Below are 20,884 nucleotides of genomic sequence, written 5' to 3' on the forward strand. Positions count from 1 at the left end.
GCACTCTGATGTTGTAGGAGAAAGCATTGATCAAAAAGTCAATTTAATTAAGGAGAACGTGTTGTCTATATTTATTTAAAGTTGCGCATTTTGATGTGACGTCACATTTCTCAAACACCCCCTTCCCTCGTCACACATCGTCACAAATGTCTGACCCCCCCCACTCCCCCCTAGGTGCGTGACCTCATTTATGGACGGCCCCTTATCACTCTGCTATCACTACTACGACTACCACCAAAGTTGCCGTACCCGTGAACTTTAGTCGTTTATTCCTCCACCCGTGTTAATGACTCGGTCTAGCAGACACTGACCGTCTCGTCTCATCCACTCTGGGTCCAATCACCACGACCAACACTACAGGTCACAACAACACACTCGCCCACCCACTCGCCCACCCACTCATTCATTCGATTGCTCACCCACCCACCCACTCACCCACTCAACTCACTCACTGACTTAACTCCCCTGCTCACCGACACAACCACCCACCCAGAGACAAAGATCCCCTGTATAGCCTTGACACACTGCTCGGGCAAGTGCTGTTATGGAGCATCTATGGAGGCCGGAACGGCACACGAGACGGTGGGTGGCTAGCACCACGCCAGGCCGCCTTTGTCTCCCAAGTGCCGATGCTTACACACCGTACCAGGTACTCATTTGAGACTGAGTAGACCTAGGGGAGGCCCGGAACCGGTTCAGATAATCGTTACTGGTGTTGGGGTCGCCGGGTTCGTAGCGCAACGCGCTAACCGCTACACTCTCAACGATCCACAACAACCACAACAACAACCGCCATTCACCACTCAGTGGCGGTGATGTCACCACGCCGCTTGTGCCAGGCCATGTGCACCTTGAGGCCACGTGAAGTGTCGAACCCCCGCCGGCAGGAGGTCACCGGACAGACCCACGTGGTGCCACGACTGACTGAGATGACTGGCAGATGCACCACCTGTGTACCCTCTACTGTGCCAATTTGCTGTGTTTTAGCCTGCCCGGCGCTCCGCTCGTTGTTGTGAGCGTCGCTCACTATGCCATCCGTTGTTGCTGGAGGGCGACTGTAGCAGCAGCGTCCTTCATGAGCCTCCATCCACCAGAGGCCGATCTTGACACCGTTGCTACCAGGGCCTTTGGCAAGTCCACTCAGATTCTTAGGTTTTTTTCGGTAAAGTCACGTAGGTAAAACAATTAAAACTAATAAGATTTTTATTTTATTTTTATTTTACTTTTATTAATTTTATTTTTTTACCTACGTGACTTTACCGAAAAAACCTAAGAATATGAATCCTTGCAGTCACGAAAGCTTCAAATCTAGAATTAAGTCCACTCAGGTCAAGCATCCACTCACTCAACCACTACACTAGCCAACACTGCAGTTCGCAACACTTTCGAATTCCCCCCCTCCCATCATCACTCTTCTCGCAAGCTTGTTTTGCTATATTCCAGAAACCTCTCCACGACGGCTGCAACTTTGATAGTGCTGATTGTTGCTGGCCGCTCGACACGCTGGACCTTCGGCGCCTCTGCTCAGCCAGCAGCTGCGGTAGATCGATGTATCTCGGAAAGCAAATTCATAAATAAGCCTCCATCTATGAATATGAACGCCCCCATTGAAACGCAACGGTCGCGTGGAATTCAGGGACGTCTCGGCGCGACATTTGACATTCATTGTAGAATCTCAAACGACTTGCGGAAGATTTCTATTGCAATTTTTTTTAAATATCAATTTTGATACTGGGGGAGTGGAAGGGGGGGGGGTGAATGGAATGTTAACAATACCTATTAACCCATACGCTTTATACCCCGTATTCTTGTGCAGGGAAATTGATTTTTTTTCAGGTCCATACGGCATACAGCCGTTTCAATACGGGCAAAACATTGTGTCTATTTGTGTTTCTCCTTGGTGATGGGACTTTGTAGGATAAACTTTGAGATTCATAAGGGGCACGGGTGACCATTATGGTGTGAATTGGTCAGTAATAGGCGCCGATAAGGGGTTGACAGTTATTCAGTAGTGTAGTGTATAGTAGTGTAGTGTATAGTGTAGTGGAGTGTATAGTAGTGTAGTGTATAGTGTAGTGTATAGTGTAGTGGAGTGTATAGTAGTGTAGTGTATAGTGTAGTGTATAGTGTAGTGGAGTGTATAGTAGTGTAGTGTATAGTGTAGTGTATAGTGTAGTGGAGTGTATAGTAGTGTAGTGTATAGTGTAGTGTATAGTGTAGTGGAGTGTATAGTAGTGTAGTGTATAGTGTAGTGTATAGTGTAGTGGAGTGTATAGTAGTGTAGTGTATAGTGTAGTGTATAGTGTAGTGGAGTGTATAGTAGTGTAGTGTATAGTGTAGTGTATAGTGTAGTGGAGTGTATAGTAGTGTAGTGTATAGTGTATTGTATAGTGTAGTGGAGTGTATAGTAGTGTACAGCGTAAGTGTAAAGGATGCACGTTGAGATGTATAAGGGACACGGGGGTGACCAATAAGCTCTCAATTGGTCTGCAATAAGGGTAGGGGGCACTCACGTGGGGTTTGACAGCTATGAGTTACGAGAGAGAGAGAGAGAATTAAAAAAACACAAACACGTCTAATGTGTTCTCGTCGTTGAAATGCTCTTGGCGTCGGCGGCGTACAAGATAATCGTCGGCGATGCACAAGCCCCTTGCCCTGCTCCGATCGATGAGCGGGAATATTTCATAACAATTGCCACTGCAGACGAACGCCGCTGCTCACAATGACAGCCACTTTGGGAGGGAACGTGGAGAGGGGGGAGAGACGAGAGGGGGGGGGGGGCGAGGTTCACAATGGCCGTGTCGGACGATTTAGCCACTCGTTTGTGGAGAACACGGCATTCTCCCCCCCATCGTAAGGGGCCGTCCATAAATGACGTCACGCGATTTTGGACGATTTTTTACCCCCCCCCCCCCTTCGTCACACGGCGTGAGGAGCTCACAAATTCTTGAAAGATCTGGGCAAAGTCCCATCGGTGAGCTCCCTCCGGCAGGCAAGGCTGCGTTGGCTGGGTCATGTAGCCCGTATGCACAGCCACCGCATGCCCAAACAGCTTTTGTTCGGCCGGATCGAGGGGGCTAAACGGGCGCGGCACGGGCTAGAGAAGAGATGGAGTGATGTGGTACAGGAGGACGTGGAGCTGAGTGGACTTGCCGATGACTGGTACCAGCGGTGTCAAGATCGGCCTCTGTGGAGGAGGCTCGTGAAGGACGCTACTGGGCAGTTGGAGGTAGTCGCCCTCCAACAACAACGGAGGGCGGAGGAGCGACGCTCACAACAACGAACGGATCGCCGGGTGGCTAAAGCACAGCAAGTTAGCACAGTAGGGGGCACAGGTGGTGCATCAGCCAGTCATCTCGGTCATCTCGGTCAGTCGACTCGTGGCACCTGGCTCTGCCCCGTGACCTGCCAGCGGGCGTTCGACACTTCAAGTGGCCTCAAGGTGCACATGGCCTGGCACAAGCGTCGTGGTGACGTCACCGCCACTTAGTGGCGAATGGCGGTTGTTGTTGTTGTTGTGTGTGTGTGAGTGTGTGTGAGTGTGAGAGTGTGTGTGAGTGATTGTGTGAGTGAGTGTGTGAGTGTGAGTGAGTGTGTGTGTGAGAGTGTGTGTGAGTGTGAATGTCTGTGTGAGTGTGTGTGAGTGTGTGTGTGTGAGTGTGTGTGAGTGTATGTGAGTGTGTGAGTGTGTGTGTGTCAGTGTGTGAGTGTGTGTGAGTGTGTGTGTGAGTGTGTGTGTGCGCGCTGCCGCGGAGAGCGGTGGTGTAGTGGTTAGCGTGCTGCGCTTTGAACCCGGCGACCCGAGTTCGATTCCCGGCAGCACCGGTGACGACTATCTGAACCGGTTATGGGCCTCCCCTAGGTCGACTCAGCCTCAAATGAATACCCGGCGAGTTGTGTAATAACATCGCCACCGGGGAGACAAAGGCGGCCGGGCCTGATGCTGGCCACCCATTCCCTCGTGTGCCCTTCTATGCCGAAATACGTGCTCGCTAACTACACTTGCCCCAAAAAGTATGTTCAGGCTATGCGGGGGATCTTTGTCTATATTGCGTGAATGGATGAGTGGGTATGCACAAGACAAAGACAAATATGCCCGTGTAGCCTACATGGGCTGTTGGAGCAAGTGTTCTTAGCGAACACCTATGAGGGCCAGCACTGCACGCGAGGTGGTGACCAGCAGCTGGGGGCGATGTTTACACAGCGCACCAGGTACTTTTTTGAGGCTGAGTCGACCTAGGGGAGGGCGCCGAACCGGCTCAGATAATCGTCACCGGTGTTGGCCGCGAGCGGGAATCGAACTCGGGTCACCGCGGTCGAAGCGATATACATACACACACCTGTACTCAAGAACAGAAACACGGTCTCAGGGTGTCCTGAACCTTAAATTTGTAAATAGTACAGCACCCAGTGTCTAATTGATTAAGATGTCTAATAGATAAAAAGCCAGCCAATACTGCCCCCCCACCCCCCTACACACACACAACGCAACTCGCTACACGCATTACGCAAAGCACTTTCTGTACAGAACGCCCCTGAAAGCACAGGTCACTGCAAAATCCAGCGCCAAATAAAGAACGCGAGGTTCTTCTTAAGCCATCACTGGGTCACCCGTTATTTATTTTCTCAATATTCCTTTTCTAAGGATGTGCATCTCGGCTCGTCGCTAATGGTGGTGGCGGTGAACAAAACGTCTCCGTGTGCCGTTAACTGCCTCGCCTGCTTATGCAGCGGGATCGTGGATTCGATCCCGACCCTGACGCCTGCCGTATACATGTAGAGTTTGAATACTCTTAGGTTTTTTTGGTAAAATCACGTAGGTAAAAAAATGTACTTAAAAGTTAATAAAAGTAACAATGGAAATAAAATAAAATAATACATCACGACATTTCGGAGGCAACACAAGTCTCCGTCATCAGGTGGGACCGTCACAGCTAAAATTACTGCATCAAGTGATGCAGTAATTTTAGCTGTGACGGAGACTTGTGTTGCCTCTGAAACGTCGTGATTTATTATTTTATTTTATTTCCATTATTACTTTTATTAACTTTTAATTTTATTTTTTACCTACGTGACTTTTCCGAAAAACCTAAGAGTATGAATCCTTGCAGTCACGAAAGCTTCAAATCTAGTCTCTTTACCCGTAGATTTTTCTCCCACTCCTCCGTCTCAGGTATTTGGCTGATGTAAATTTGCACGCGATAAGCCACTCGATTGAGCTATCATTTGAGATTGCCAGGCCCTCTCCTCCCTCCCCGTCTCTTGCCGAAATGGCCTCTTGTTACAGCAGCCTTTTTTGCCCACTTCAGCAATTGTTTCTTGCTGTTGGTTGTCCCATCTGATGACGGACGCTTGCGTTGCGCCCGAAACGTCGTGGTTTTATTGATTTTATTTTATAGCTACGTGACTTTACCGAAAGAACCAAAGAGTATGGGTCCCTGCAATCACGAAAACTTCAAGTCTCGATTAGAGCCAGGTCGCTTGCGACAAAGAGCTGTTACAGCTCAGTGCGCCTCACCTGGGCAATTGTGTCGAGAATAATACGCCTCGGTGTGCTGTTAACTAACTCGCCTGGTGTACAGGAAGCTGTGGGTTCGATGCCTGACCCAGACGCCTGCCGCTGTATATTTGGAGTTTGCATGTTTTTCTCCCGCCGTGGTCGCGTGGAATTTTATCCGGGTGTTCCCTGGTTTTTGCCTCCAAATTTAGAATAAACGTGCGTTTCGGGTTAATTGGCTTCCATTAATTTGATCACAACGATAGGCCACTTCGTTAAGCTACCATTTGTTACCAGGTCGTTTATTGAAAGACAAAATTTATATTTTATTTTTCTACCTACGTGACTTTACCGAAAGAACCATAGAGTATGGATTCCTGCAGTCACGAAAGCTTCAAATCTAGATTAAAATGTATAGAACTCAGTGGGCCTTACCTGGTAAAATAAATATAAATAAACGTACAGTGTGGTAAAGGTGCAGTCCTGCAGGTGCTCGCTCGAGACACTGCTGGCAGAAGAGGCCAAGTCGTCCAATAGAGTTTCTTAAACTTTCCTGCCCCCCGCCCCACCGCCACCTCTGCCCCGCCCAGCAGTGAAAGCTGGGCACATTTATCATAAACCATAGGGGCCGTCCATAAATGACGTCACGCGATTTTGGACGATTTTTGACCCCCCCCCCCCCTTCGTCACACGGCGTCACAAAAAGTCAGACCCCCCCTCAAATATGACATCACAAAGCTCTGCTCCCCCCCCCCCCAAAACTAAAATATGCTTCAAATCGCTTAAAACTATTGTCATTGTAGTGCGTATTTAATATGGCGCTGCACTCTGATGTTGTAGGAGAAAACATTTATTAAAAAGTCTATTTAATTAAGTAGAACGTGTTGTCTATATTTATTTAAAGTTGCGCATTTTGATGTGACGTCACATTTCTCCCCCCCCCCCCTCCTCGTCACACATCGTCACAAATGTCTAACCTCCCCCCGCCCCCCCCCCCAGGTGCGTGACGTCATTTATGGACGGCCCCATGGCGGCAGATGCAGATACTCGATGATGATTATGATGATTATTTTCAAACTCCCCGGTCAGTGTGCCGATTACCGTGGTCACCAACCAGAACAGAAATGTTGCTAGTCACGCATTCACGGGAGGAGACATCACCACCACCACCAACACAGCGATGATTCCCAACTCCGCCACCCGAAAACTAAACGCTGAAACGTGTTATTTTACCAGTCAAGGCTCATTGATCCCTTGAAAATCTCTTGTTCAGAAGCGACCTGGCCACAGATCATAGCTCAACGACGTGGCACGTCGTGTGGAAATGCAGAAGCGGTCAAATTACTCTAAACGCATGTTTCTAAATGTGGAGGGGGGGGGGCGAAACCGGAGGACCCGGAGGAAAATCCACACGACCACGGGGAGAGAGACACTGCAAACTCCGAATATACAGGAGCAGACATCGTCAGGGTCGGGATCGAAGATGTAATGTGAGGTTATATCCGGGTCATTGACGGATTACAACTCGTCACGACGAATGGCTCTGCCGGTCCTGGTTCATAGCCAATGGGGGGAAGCCTAGGGGCGTGGCCCTGCCGTAATGGAAAGGTGACAGCTGGTTGTCGAGGATTGGTTCTGCTGGCTTTAGCCACAGCCAATGGGGAGACGAGTCAGGGGCGTGGTCCCGGGAGCCTCTGGAATATTCCATAGAGGCTAACCAGGATTGGTGGAAACGTACCACGTGACCCGGATATTAAATAGGGGTGGAGACGGACGACAAGGGGCAGAACGGGAACGAACAGAGGAAGGGGGCCACTCGGGAGCGGGGCTCCGAGTTGCCACGTGGCCGTGCGTCTCTCTCTGTCTATCTGTCCCTCTCACGCTGCCTATCAGCAGCGTGACGTAACTGTAACGTAAGTTGAATAAAAGACGGATTCGAGAAGTCGTCTCAACAAGCTTTATTACAAACCCATGACCCGCATACGTGGCCGTCTGGTTAACACATCGCGACCCAAACACAGCGTATCGATCGTGATTTGAAGCTTTCGTGACTGCAGGAATCCATACTCTTTGGTTCTTTCGGTAAAGTCACGTGGGTAGAAATAAAATAAAATAAAACAAATCACGACATTTCGATCACAACACAAGTGGTTCATAATGGCTACGCCCATCCCCAAACCCTTAACACATTCCTGCAGAGGGAGCTGGTAGGAACGTTGGGTTGCTCGGTCAATGGCCAGGGTCAATGGTGGCGTGATGTATTCCACAAACATGCCCGACTGTGAGGGCGGGCACAAGCCGGTGTGAGTAGGTTAAACGTTGAGTTTTATAAGGGCACCACGGGGTGACCAGCCCCTCCCCACCCAGCCCCACCTCTCCCACCCTCCACCCAGCCCCAACCTCCCCACCCAGCCCCTCCCCACCCTCCCCTCTCCACCCAGCCCACCCCCACCCTCCCCACCCAGCCCCTCCCCACCCTCGCCTCTCCACTCAGCCCCACCCCTCCCATTTTTGGATCCACGACAGACGTACACAATAATCCCATGTGGGCTGGTGGAACCAGGTGGTTCCTACCAGTATAAACAGTTTGCCTTTAGAGGCTGACTCCTTTGCCTGATAACGACCGCTGGCGTTGCGATAGAAACGTCGTGATTTGTTTGATTTTATTTCTAACCAAAGAGTACAGGGTGTATCGAACCCATGATTTCAGTGGCGCTGGCTCATTGTCTCTGTCACGGCCATCATGAACCTCTTCGTAGACAGACAGCCAGGCGCAGGGACCCGAACCGATGAACCTCAGGGGTGCCGGACGCGGGCATCGATCCCTCGCGCCCAAGGCCACTTGGCGCGCGGAACTACTTTTTCGGTATCCCCGCGCGCATAGCGGGGCACTGCTTTTGCCTCCTCGATCGGTGCGTTTCATGAGCCGGGTTTTCGGCTTTTCGAGAGGGGGCCCCTTCTTGCGGGAGAGCTTCAAGTGATGTCCAGTAACGATCAAGGGCAAGGGGGAGGGAGGGGGGGAGTTTCGCGTGTGAGTGAGCGGCAATCTAAAACAAAAATCACTCGACACTTTTGTTTAGCCATCAACAACAAAAGACAAAGCCCCCCAAGAAAAGCGATTTCCTCCTCAAATGACCATCAGCGCTCATCTCCTGCTCGCAGCTCTGAGCCGGTGGTGGTGGAAATTCCACGTCGCTATGGCGAGGTGTTGGGGGGGGAGGGGGTGGCGAGTCGATCCAATGAGGTAGGAATGTGAATCGCAGTGGAATTCCACTCATCGACTACCGCTGTCGATGCGTCACTCGATTTCCAACCAAGTTCAAGTTCATTTGTTAGGTATAGCCCTGTGAGCCATTCGGCTCTTGAATCGGGTGCAACCGCAACAAACAAAAAACAAAAGCATGAACAAAAAACATCTTAAAGTGACTATGTGCAAACAGAAAATCCAAGAAAAGACAGCAAAATATTGCAGAAAAATCACCGTGTGCAAAAATCCCAGTGGGATGCAAGTCAAACAACCAACCAACAACAACCACAAGACAACTTAGATTAAGGCCATCAGTCTAACTCTGTACTACAACAAACAAACATGGCTAAACCAATACCCTTTTCGAAATCACCAAAATAAAGCCATGAAAGCAATGAAACAGTGATCAGATGAGGAGGAGGCTATCACCGGCAAATGCGTCCGACTTGCTCAGACCTCGGCAAGCTCAGCACAGAGGGTCTGAGCCTGGACAGATCGTGGATGGGCTCCCACCGTGCGTAAGACATCAGATGCAGTGGCGTCGTGACTAATTCATCAGCTCAGGTGGTACTATTTTGTCATCGACCCCACCCCCATTTCCCCCCTCCCGAAAGGATGATGGGTTTAGCGCTCCAAACCAAGGATGTGAATTCGTAGCCGGTATCCCACGCACAGAGACAAAGAGACCACCATCCCCCCCCCCCTCCGTATAACCTTGAACAGACTGTTTTGTGCAAGTGCTGTGAGCGAGCACTTCTATGAAGGGCGGCACGGAATTTGATGGGGTGAGTGGCCAGCATCAACAACGTTTGGCTACATACACAGCACTAACACGGCTGCTGTTGTTGTTGCTGTCGTTCCAGTGAACTTCGCTCGTTGATTTCTCCAAGCCAACCATGATGGGGAACTTGAGCTACCAGACTCACAACAACAAATACAAAGATCCCCCCATACAACCTGTAGGGGCAAGTGCTGTTAGCGAGGACCTATGAAGGCCGGCACAGCACACGAGGAGGGGGGGGGGGGAAGGTGGCCAGCACTACGCCCGACCGCCTTTGTCTCCCCAGTGGCGATGTTTACACACCACACCAGCCACTCGCTTGAGAGCTGAGTCGACCTAGGAGAGACACAGGAACCAGAGCCGCATTAAGGCCTTGGGGGCTTTAGGGGCTGCATCCCAGAGGCCTCCGTCAGCTGTAGGGCCTCAAGAGTTGAAGTGAAAAGTGATTTCGTTTGTGAATGCTGAATTTTATTTGTTGTTAGCCTCGTAAAAAATACATTTTATTTTTATTTTACTTTAGAAAATATTACTGGGGCGTCCTCACAGTAACTGTAGCCTAGTGGTCAGCAAAGAAAAAACATTTCGATTTAAAGCTTTCGTGACTGCAGGGATTCATCTTCTTGGTTCTTTCGGTAAAGTCACGTAGAAGGGAAGTAATAATAAAATTAAAAAAATATTATGTTTTATTTTTATTGTTTTATTACTTCCCTTCTAATTTCAGGGTGCTGATTCCAAATCTGATCTCAGATTTGCTCTATCACATCTAATTTTTATGCTATCGGCATACCCCATTTTCATAGATTTTACCCGAAATTAACTCTGTCACTTATGATTGCAAGTTGTTGCGAGTCAGTGACTGCTTTAGTGTTAAAATATGGTGCTGTATTTTTAGGATAGTGTGTTCATAATCTCATTTTATGTAGATATCCACATTTATTTAATATTTTTCTTCTGCAGTTTTTTATTGAAAATGCAATATTTGATATCTAAAAAACCTGATGTGATAGACAAAACTGATGCCAGATTTGGAATTAGCACCCCAAAATTACCATAAAACAGTTGGAATACCTCGTGCCAGAAAAAGTGTGTTGACCAGTGTTATAATCGCAACCGGTACTAACCGTGAGCGGGAATCGAACTCGCATCGCCGAGTTCGTACGCGAACGCTCCCCAACACGCGCACACGCGCACGTGTGCAAACAGCCACGCGCACGCGACATGAATATTCCCATAAACTCACGTAAACACCGACACACGCGCAGACTCGCACGCACGTGAACACGCGAACGCGCGCCCAGTCTTGGCGGAGCAGCCAGACGGAGTCCATGGAAATCTCATATTTACATTCCTAATTATAGCTGAGGCGGTATTATTCACCGTGTGGGTCACTGTATAATTTGCGCTGCCTAGAAATCCGACCTCTCCGTGATTAATGCTCCGTGAGATCGTTGTTGATTTTGGCAGTAGGGAGGGGTGGTGGGAATGTGAAATGGAGCGGAAGTCCGCTCATCGATTACCACTGTCGATACGTCACTCGATTTCTAACCAGGTGGGGAGGAGGCTATCACCGGCAAATGCGTCCGACCTGCTCGGACCTCGCAAGCTCAGCAGGTTGAGCCTGGACAGGACGTGGGTGGGCACCCACCGTGCGTAAGGCATCAGAGGCAGTGGCGTAGTGACGACTTCAGCTGCTCAGGGGGTGCTGCAATCGGTCAGGTAGGACCCCAAATGTTTGATTTGGTGCGAGCCAAACGTTACTGCTCGAATTGGAATTAAAACGTGGAACGTGAATTGAAAGCATTTTCATAAAAAAAAGAATAATACGCTTGTTAAATAACCGTTTTGTTCTTTACACCATTGGAAACTCATTTGCCGGTAAAAAATATGATAATTGGATTTTTACCCTTTTATCTGGCAACAAAACTGTGGTCTATGCAAACATGTCTCCTTGTAAAAAAGGTGTCAGTTTTGTTGCCAGATAAAAAGGTAAAAAAACAATTATCATGTTTTTTTACTGGCAAATGAGGTTCCAATGGTGTGAATGCTTACCCCGAGCTCTCATACTCTGATGGTGCATTGTCTTTGAGTTGTGCACCTTTTGGCGTCATCTGGTCCACCACCATGTGAGACTAGGCTCTATGGAAAGCTGTCTCGGGTGTGGACCAATCAACTTCAAGGACAGTCCATACATTATCAGAGTTGTGTTTTTTGTTTGCATTATGACTGCAGGTATTGTGGTCTATGCAAACATGACTCCTAGTAAAAAAGGTGTCAGTTTTGTTGCCAGATAAAAGGGTAAAAAACCAATTATCGTTTTGTTCTTTTTTACACTATGCTTGGTTCTTTCGGTAAAGTCACGTAGAGAAAAAAAACTGAACTAAATTTTTAAATAAAATTTTAAAATTCTTAGGTTTTTTCGGTAAAGTCACGTAGGTAAAACATCAAAATTAATCAAAATAAAATAAAAATCACGACGTTTCGGAGGCAACACAAGTCTCCGTCGTGATTTTTATTTTATTTTATTTTTATTAATTTAGATGTTTTACCTACGTGACTTTACCGAAAAAACCTAAGAATATGAATCCTTGCAGTCACGAAAGCTTCAAATCTAGAATTAAATTTTAAAAACCCACGACGTTTCGATCGCAATACAAGCGGCCTTCATCAGGCGGAGAGAAAAGCTTGATGAAGAGCGCTTGTGTTGCGATCGAAACGTCGTGGGTTTTTCGCTTTTGCTTTTACTTGATTTCCTTTACACTGTTGGTGAACACATATCGTGTGGTGGCTGTCAAGAGGGGCCCCAACTCGTTGCTTTGGCAACCCCTCCAAACGCTCGTTACGCCACCGAGCAGAGAGCAGCCCACCAATTAGCTACTGCTGAGATCTAACCAGAGGTGGGACAAAGTCATTGTTATGCAAGTCCAAGTCGAGTCGCAAGTCATCAAATTCATGACTCGAGTCTGACTCGAGTCCAAGTCACATGACTCGAGTCCACATCTCAGAGGTGGGACAAAGTCATTGTTATGCAAGTCCAAGTCGAGTCGCAAGTCATCAAATTCATGACTCGAGTCTGACTCGAGTCCAAGTCACATGACTCGAGTCCACATCTCAGAGGTGGGACAAAGTCATTGTTATGCAAGTCCAAGTCGAGTCGCAAGTCATCAAATTCATGACTCGAGTCTGACTCGAGTCCAAGTCACATGACTCGAGTCCACACCTCTGGATCTAACCACGCTCTCACCCGTCCATGCTCCCTCGCCTTCACCAACCGGCGCCGATCAGCGTGGTGCAGTGCGGTCAAATATGGCATTGAACGCGGGGGGGGGTGCCCCCCCCCCCCACGAGTTTGATTCCCTACCACGGACAACGTCGTGTGGTATCGACTGGCGCACTGAGGGTCCCTGGATGAATTCAACCTTTTAAATGTATCTTCTTGGTGCTTTCGGTAAAGTCACGTAGAAGAGAAATAATGAAATAATAAAAATAAAACATAATAAAATACATTTTTATTATGTTTTATTTTTTAAAATAAAAGAATAATAATAAAACATAATAAAATTAAAAAAATGTATTTCCCTTCTACGTGACTTTACCGAAAGAACCAAGAAGATGAATCCCTGCAGTCACGAAAGCTTTAAATCGACTTTTACATGTAAATTATTATTATTATCTTGGGCCCGCATGCACGCACCACTAGCACTGGAGACCAATTTCTCACTATGGAAAAAGAACGATATGGGAGAAATTCCTCCCCCCCGCGTGCGTGAGATACCGGGCATAAATGTGGGCACTCATTCAGAGTCCATTGTTGGCAGAGAAGTAATCTTTGATGCCCAGAAAAATAAATATATAAAGCCATATTACTATATATACAGATGATTTGTACACGATTATACATGTTTTTTTTTTGTTACACTGAAATGTTTCTATTATTGGGTCTTTCGGTAAAGTCACGGAGATAGGTTCAGATAAAATAACAAAAAGATATTTTTTTAAACTACAATTATTTTGTTATTTTAATTTAACCTATCTACGCGACTTTTACCGAAAGACCCAAGCATATGAATTCCTGCCGTCACGAAAGCTTCAAGTCAAGATTTACCGAAACATTAACTTTTCAAAGTCAACCTAAACACTCTGGAGCGCATTTTAGACGCAAAAAAAAATTGGGGCACTTAATTAATTCACATTTTTTTAAGTGGTAGATAAATTGCTGGGACAACGTTGCGTATTAATTAAAACGATAATTGTGATTGAGTTGACCCTGTACACACACACGCACACGCGTCTTTACCCTTATCTAGCAATGCAATCTGAAGTGTTTGCGTCAACCACGTTGAGTGGAAGAGAGGAGAGGGGGGGGGCACCATGGACATTCTAACAACCTCCAACGATTCGCGCGCTGTTGTGCGGGAGACGTCGCTCAGCCACCAGTGAAGTTGCTGACATTCAAATGGAGTTTTTTGTTTGCTTTTATTATTTTTAATTTATTTTTTTGAAAAAATCAAATTATTTTTATTTTATTTTCATTTTTTTAGTTTTTTCTTTTCTATTTACGCGATTTTACTGAACAACCAAGAATATTAATTCCTACAGTCACGAAAGTTTTAAGTCTACATTTATAGGGTTGGTTCTGTACATGGATATAAGAATAAGAAGACAATAGCCGAGCAGGTCTTTAATTCCCTCGCCTTACTTGGTTTCTACTGGGTGGGATTGCGCGAACTGTAAATGCAGCGAGCCACTTTCTACCCAACATTCGCTATGCTACGCGGTTTAAAGTCACTCGTTCACTCGTGTGCGGCTATGCGGTCGGACGTTGGCTACATACGGTGCGAAAGAAGTTCAACATGCATACAAGTCGCGCTGTGTGTACGGTGTGTGTGTGTGTACTGTGTGTGTGCTGTGTGTACCGTGTGTGTAGGCTCCCCCCTTGTTACGAGACGCGTCTGCTGCCACCACCGCAATGGACGAGCGAGAGAAACCCATGACGTACAAACATTCCCTGCGACCAAAAAACACACAATAACAACAAGAACAACACGATTTCTACCCTTTATAAATCTAATAGAGAGGTGTGGCGAGCAACGTGAACACAACGCGCCCGGCCAGCAGCGTGGAGGAGTAGGCCAAAATTCCTCTCGAGTTCCCTCCAACTATAAAAAAAAATATATAAACTATTTATATTTTACCAGGTAAGGCCCACTCAGCTATACGGCTCATTGCAGAAGCGAGCTGGCCACACATGGGAGCTCAGCGAAATGAGCTTATCATCACGTGGGAATGTACAGCAGCTAAATACTCTAAACGCGTGGTGATGTTGATTCTAAATGCGGAGGGGTATAACCCAGAGGACCCGGAGAAAAAAATCCACGTGACCACGGGGAGAGAGGACACCGCAAACTCCAAATATATAGCAGGCATCAGGTTTGGCATCGAACCCAATATCTCCTGTATACGAGGCGAGGGAGTTAACATCTCCTAGCCACCGTGATGGTGATGAGAGAGAGACACGCAAACTCCAAATATACAACAGGCATCGTCAGGATCGGGATCGAACCCACGACCTCCTGTGTACCAGGCGAGGTAGCTAACATCTCCTAGCCACCCTGATGATGATGAGAGAGCGAGAAACACATCACAAACTCCAAATATACAACAGGCATCGTCAGGGTCGGGATCGAACCCACGACCTCCTGCATACCAGGCGAGGTAGTTAACATCTCCTAGCCACCCTGATGATGATTAGAGAGAGACACGCAACTCCAAATATACAGCAGGCTTCGTCAGGGTCGGGATCGAACCCACGACCTCCTGCATACCTGGCGAGGTAGTTAACATCTCCTAGCCACCCTGATAATGATGAGAGAGAGAGACACACACCGCAAACTCCAAATACAGTATACAGCAGGAATCGTCAGGGTCGGGATCGAACCAAACACCTCCCGTATATCAGGCGAGGTAGTTAACATCTCCTGGCCACCCTGATGATGATGAGAGAGACACGCAAACTACAAATATACAGCATGCGTCGTCAGGGTCGGAATCGAACCCACGACCTCCTGCATACCAGGCGAGGTAGTCAACATCTGGCCACCTCGGCACCCCTGGAGTCGGCAAGCTAAGACAAAAAAAAGAAGGGACATTTTTTTTGTCGAATTCGGTCAAACAAAAACCCAACCCCCTCATCATTTCAAAAAGCCCCGAAGCCGGCAGTGGTCGTGAGCGGCAGTGGTGTTGAGCGAGCAGTTGCAGTGCTGCGCCTTAACCCACCTCCCCCCCCCTTACGATTACAGGAGGGGTGGGTGAGTGGGATTTTTTTGCGTCCGCGTCACCTCACGCGTGACACCCGGCTGTCGTTTTTGTTTTTTTTTCCCCTGACCGCCACCCACCCACCCCCCTCGCCCGCATCTCCTCTTAAGGCCGAGTCACTGCCAAAGTCCTCAGGTGCTTCGTGGCCACAATGGTTCGTTCCCCTTGGTCATCAGCCAGGCGAGTGTCTCTCCCTCTCTCTCACGCACACGCAGAGGGCCTCTTAATAAGGACAAGTGGCAGATGGCGTCACACTCGTAACGTTTCGGAGTGGCTCCGAGCGCTTAAATTTCGTTTCATCGCCTTTCACCCCATACCCCACCTCCTCCTCCATCGCGAGTGGAATTTTAAGACTCCAAGCGACATCAACGTTTGTGTGTGCGCGTAACTCGCTAACAGCACTTGCTCCCAACCCACCAAACGTGGGATCTTTGGTCTCTTGATAACTCCGTTGGCAGCGGTGCAGCACAAGCCGGTTGTGTAGCGCTTGACGATTCACGCTCACGGCCCCCCCATCTCCTAGGTAGACTGAGCCTTAAATGAGTGCCTAGTGGCGTGCGTGTAAAACGACCGCTTTGCCGCTAACGGAAAACTTGGCCCCAAAACGCTGTGTCGAGGCGGCTACACGGCGGATTTTTTTTCCCTACTCTTTATTTGTTTTTGTAATCTCTTTAAAGTGGCACGAAGTGTGGTGGGGGCGTTCGTAGCATCTCACTTTCCGAGGCGACTTGGCTTGCCGGCGTTGGGCCGTGGTGCAGCAAGCCCACAATAAACAACTTTAGCTCAACACATTCGTCAGCGGACACCGTGGTGCCCACCGACCACCCCCCCCCCCCGTTGCGAGGAATAATAATACGCAATGGGCGACGTTTCAGGGCGAACTCGAGTCAATTTCTTCGTGGCAAAATAGACGTGAGCAGGCAGCACGTCTCGGTGACGCATTTGCGTCTCGCAAGGGGAAAGTCCTTACTTGCTAACAACTCCTCTATCATCTTCTTGGTTCTTTCGGTAAAGTCACGTAGAAGGGAAATAATACAATCATAAAAATAAAACATAATAAAATAATTCTCACGACGTTTCGGCCACAACGCAAGCAGTCGTCCTCAGGTGAAGAATGAAACACCACCATTCTGTATTTGAAAAAGACAGCGGTGTGGTCAACGGGAAGCGAGCGGTGTTGACAGAGTGGAGGCGAAGCGGTTCGGACAAGAAGGAAAGAGTCAAAGCGACGTTCCGAATTTGTTGGAGGGGAGCGAGGGCAGAGACGGGGAAGACCGAGAGGATGAAGAGAATAAATGACGCGCTACATCGACGCCGCGGCCTTTCGACGTCGCGAGACGTTGATTCGGTGCGGGCAAAACTGCGGACCCGCTATCGACACACACACGCACAGCACAGCGTTACCGATGCCGGCGAAATGACAGATGTGGTGTGCAAGGCCCCCCCCACAACCACCACTCTCTCTTCTCTCTCTTTTTTTTACGATCAGTGGAAACAAGAAGATGCTCGGTGTAGTCGGCACTTTGCTTCGTTCAACATTTCGTATTTTTTTTTTATAATAATAACTTTGCTTTATGTAAACCCCCACCTCTCGCTCACTCTCTCGCTCTCTCTCTCGATCACTCTCTCGCTCTCTTGGATTTGTAGCGTTTATTTTCAATTGTTTGCCGGTGACTTTGTGTATTTCATATCGAATCTGCACGTAGCCCTTCTCGCAGTCCGACGGCCTCCGACCGATAGCTCAAAACTGCATGCAGAGCTCCCCGTCATCTGCCACCGAGCACACGGCCTCCTCCATCGCCCACTCTCTTTACTTTGGTGGGACTAGTCCTAGTTGGACGTGACATTGAATAGAAAATAACCATCAGCTTGGCTGTGGCGGAGCGGACATCGCAAAGGGGTAAGCAGAGAAGATGGGTCTCCTCCACGTATCCGTCTCTACGTCGTGACGGCCACCTGAACGGAAACCAGCGACGCTAAATCTTTCCGAAGTGGCATCGAGTTGCACAAGTGTTTTGTTTTCGCGACAATGACCTTACCCATTGGCTGTGTCGGGCTGCGACGAGTTTAACGACACATTTTAACCCCCCCCCCCCCCAACAAAACCCTTTATTATGGATAATAATCTGTGAGACATCCTTTACCAGTGGCAAAATATAGTAATAGGTTTTAACCCTTTCAACTGGTACAAAAACTGACACCTTTATACGAGGCATCATGTTTGCAATAATCACAAGCAGTCAAAATGCAAACAACAAAAAGAAACAACTCTGATGATGATGATGATAATATCACCATCATGGTTATTGCAAACATGATGCCTTGTATAAAGTTGTCAGTTTTTATACCACTTGAAAGGGTAAAAACCTACTACTATGGATAATATCGTTCGCGAAAGCCTCCCAACGTGCTCAACCAAATCCGATTGATATTTTTAAAGCTGCCGTCACCCAAGGCGCTGGAACGGAGCTTACAAAACGGTGACGCGGTAACGGAACGATTTTAGATGGCCACGTGGCGTGCCCACGAGGATCGATGAATGAGCGACATCGATGGGGAGGGGAGGGAGAGGGAGTGCTTTGGGATCACGAAACGGCAGGGGAGGGACGGGAAGAAGTGGAGGGGTGGCGACGGGAGGGAAGAGAGCGAGAATGTGCGATGGAGAAGATGTGTGAGGCTTTAACGGAGGAGCGGAAGGAGCTTAAGGAAGGGAGAGGGGTGGGGACTGCTTAAAATACAGGGTGGTGGTCCAGATGTCTTGTGACCCCCGTTTAAATCCTCTTGCAATTTAATGTTTGTATACCAATGGGGGGTGTGACCACATAAATGAATACGTGGCCAATTCGTCACTAGTACAGCACACCGGTGTAGTGTATAGTGTAGTGTATTGTGTAGAGTAGTGTAGTGTATAGTAGTGTGTAGTAGTGTAGTGTATAGTGTAGTGTATAGTAGTGTAGTGTGTAGTAGTGTAGTGTATAGTAGCGTAGTGTATAGTGTAGTGTATAGTGTAGTGTATAGTAGTGTAGTGTATAGTAATGTAGTGTATAGGGTAGTGTGTAGTAGTGTAGTGTATAGTAGTGTAGTGTATAGTGTAGTGTATAGTGTAGTGTATAGTAGTGTAGTGTATAGTAGTGTAGTGTATAGTGTAGTGTATAGTGTAGTGTATAGTAGTGTAGTGTATAGTAGTGTAGTGTATAGTGTAGTGTGTAGTAGTGTAGTGTATAGTAGTGTAGTGTATAGTGTAGTGTATAGTGTAGTGTATAGTAGTGTAGTGTATAGTGTAGTGTGTAGTAGTGTAGTGTATAGTAGTGTAGTGTATAGTGTAATGTATAGTGTAGTGTATAGTAGTGTAGTGTATAGTGTGTAGCAGAGGTGTGGACTCGAGTCATGTGACTTGGACTCGAGTCAGACTCGAGTCATGAATTTGATGACTTGCGACTCGACTTGGACTTGCATAACAATGACTTTGTCCCACCTATGAGATGTGGACTCGAGTCATGTGACTTGGACTCGAGTCAGACTCGAGTCATGAATTTGATGACTTGCGACTCGACTTGGACTTGCATAACAATGACTTTGTCCCACCTCTGGTGTGTAGTAGTGTAGTGTATTGTGTATAGTAGTGTAGTGTATAGTGTAGTGTATAGTGTAGTGTATAGTGTAGTGTATAGTGTAGTATACTAGTACAGCATTCGGTGTGTTGGAGAGCCAAGCCACAACATTTACAAACTGAGTACGACGTTTTCACCAGTAATTACAACCAGCTTCATCAGGTGACATCCAGATTTGTGGAGAAGTCCACCTGTATCGTTCCTTATTTCGAGGGGTAGATGTGACAAATTGGCACGTTCTGTTTACGTGACAACCCTTACTAGTTGGCCGTGTCGGGTGGTGGCGGGTTTTAACGACACATTCATATATTTCCGCGCTCTAACCCAAAAACACCTCTCTATTAATTGGTCGCGAAAGCCTACCACGTGTTAAAGTGACGATTGTCAAAAGTGCATCACGTGCTCAACATAGCGTGACGTCATTTATGGACGGCCCCCATTGTCTTTGTACTTTTTGGCGTTCTCTGGTCCGACACTGGCGGTGAGACTAGGCCCTAAAGAAGGCTGTCTGGTGGAGACGAATCCGTTTCAAAGACAAATGCATCATAGATAATTGTCAGAGCGTGTGTGTTTGCATGTTCACCACCAGCAGTGTGCAGTCCTTGATTTCTTGCAAAAGTTTCGATTTAATGCTTTCGTGACTGCAGAGATTCATCTTCTTTGTTCTTTCGGTAAAGTCACGTAGAAGGGAAATAATAATATAATAAAAATAAAACATAATAGAATAATTCTCACTATTATTTTATTATGTTTTATTTTTATTATTTTATTATTTCCCTTCTACGTGACTTTACCGAAAGAACCAAGAAGATGAATCCTTGCAAAAGGTTTCTATTTGGTGTTTGAACATCTTAACACAACTCCTGTTTAATTGCGTGTAAACGGTAAAGCACCATATTCTTTCTTTTCATATCCATAATTATTATTTTTTTAAATCTAGAAATATTTCACGAAAGTTACGATAACACTATGTAACACGATTTTTGTTCCTGGGTAGTAAGTGTTATTTTTAATTGCTTATGCCTAAAAAGTATAGAAATTGGCTATGATTCCCCACAAACTTTGCTTTTGTGACCACGACTTTACGTGAACGAAAGACACAAATGCACACCACGTTTCCTCGTTGAAAATAGGTGACATTTAAAAATATCACTGTCCTGATCACAAAAGCAAGGTTTGTGGGGACATTTTCTCTACTTTCGAGGCATACGCAATTATAAAATAACACTTATTACCCAGGGACAAATTTTTATTTAAAAAAAAAAATGGTTTCACAGTGTCACTATTTGTTCATAGATTGAAAAGGCACGCAACACATTCGCGGCTCGATACTTTCAAACAAGCAAAGTGGGAATGGATTCGGGGGGGTTGGGGGTATTCCCTCACTACGTAGCTATTCGTTTTCCCTTCTCTCACACTCTCTCTCTCTATTTAGT

The sequence above is a fragment of the Lampetra fluviatilis genome, chromosome 3 (assembly GCF_964198595.1).
Source record: "Lampetra fluviatilis chromosome 3, kcLamFluv1.1, whole genome shotgun sequence".
Classification (NCBI taxonomy): domain Eukaryota; kingdom Metazoa; phylum Chordata; class Hyperoartia; order Petromyzontiformes; family Petromyzontidae; genus Lampetra; species Lampetra fluviatilis.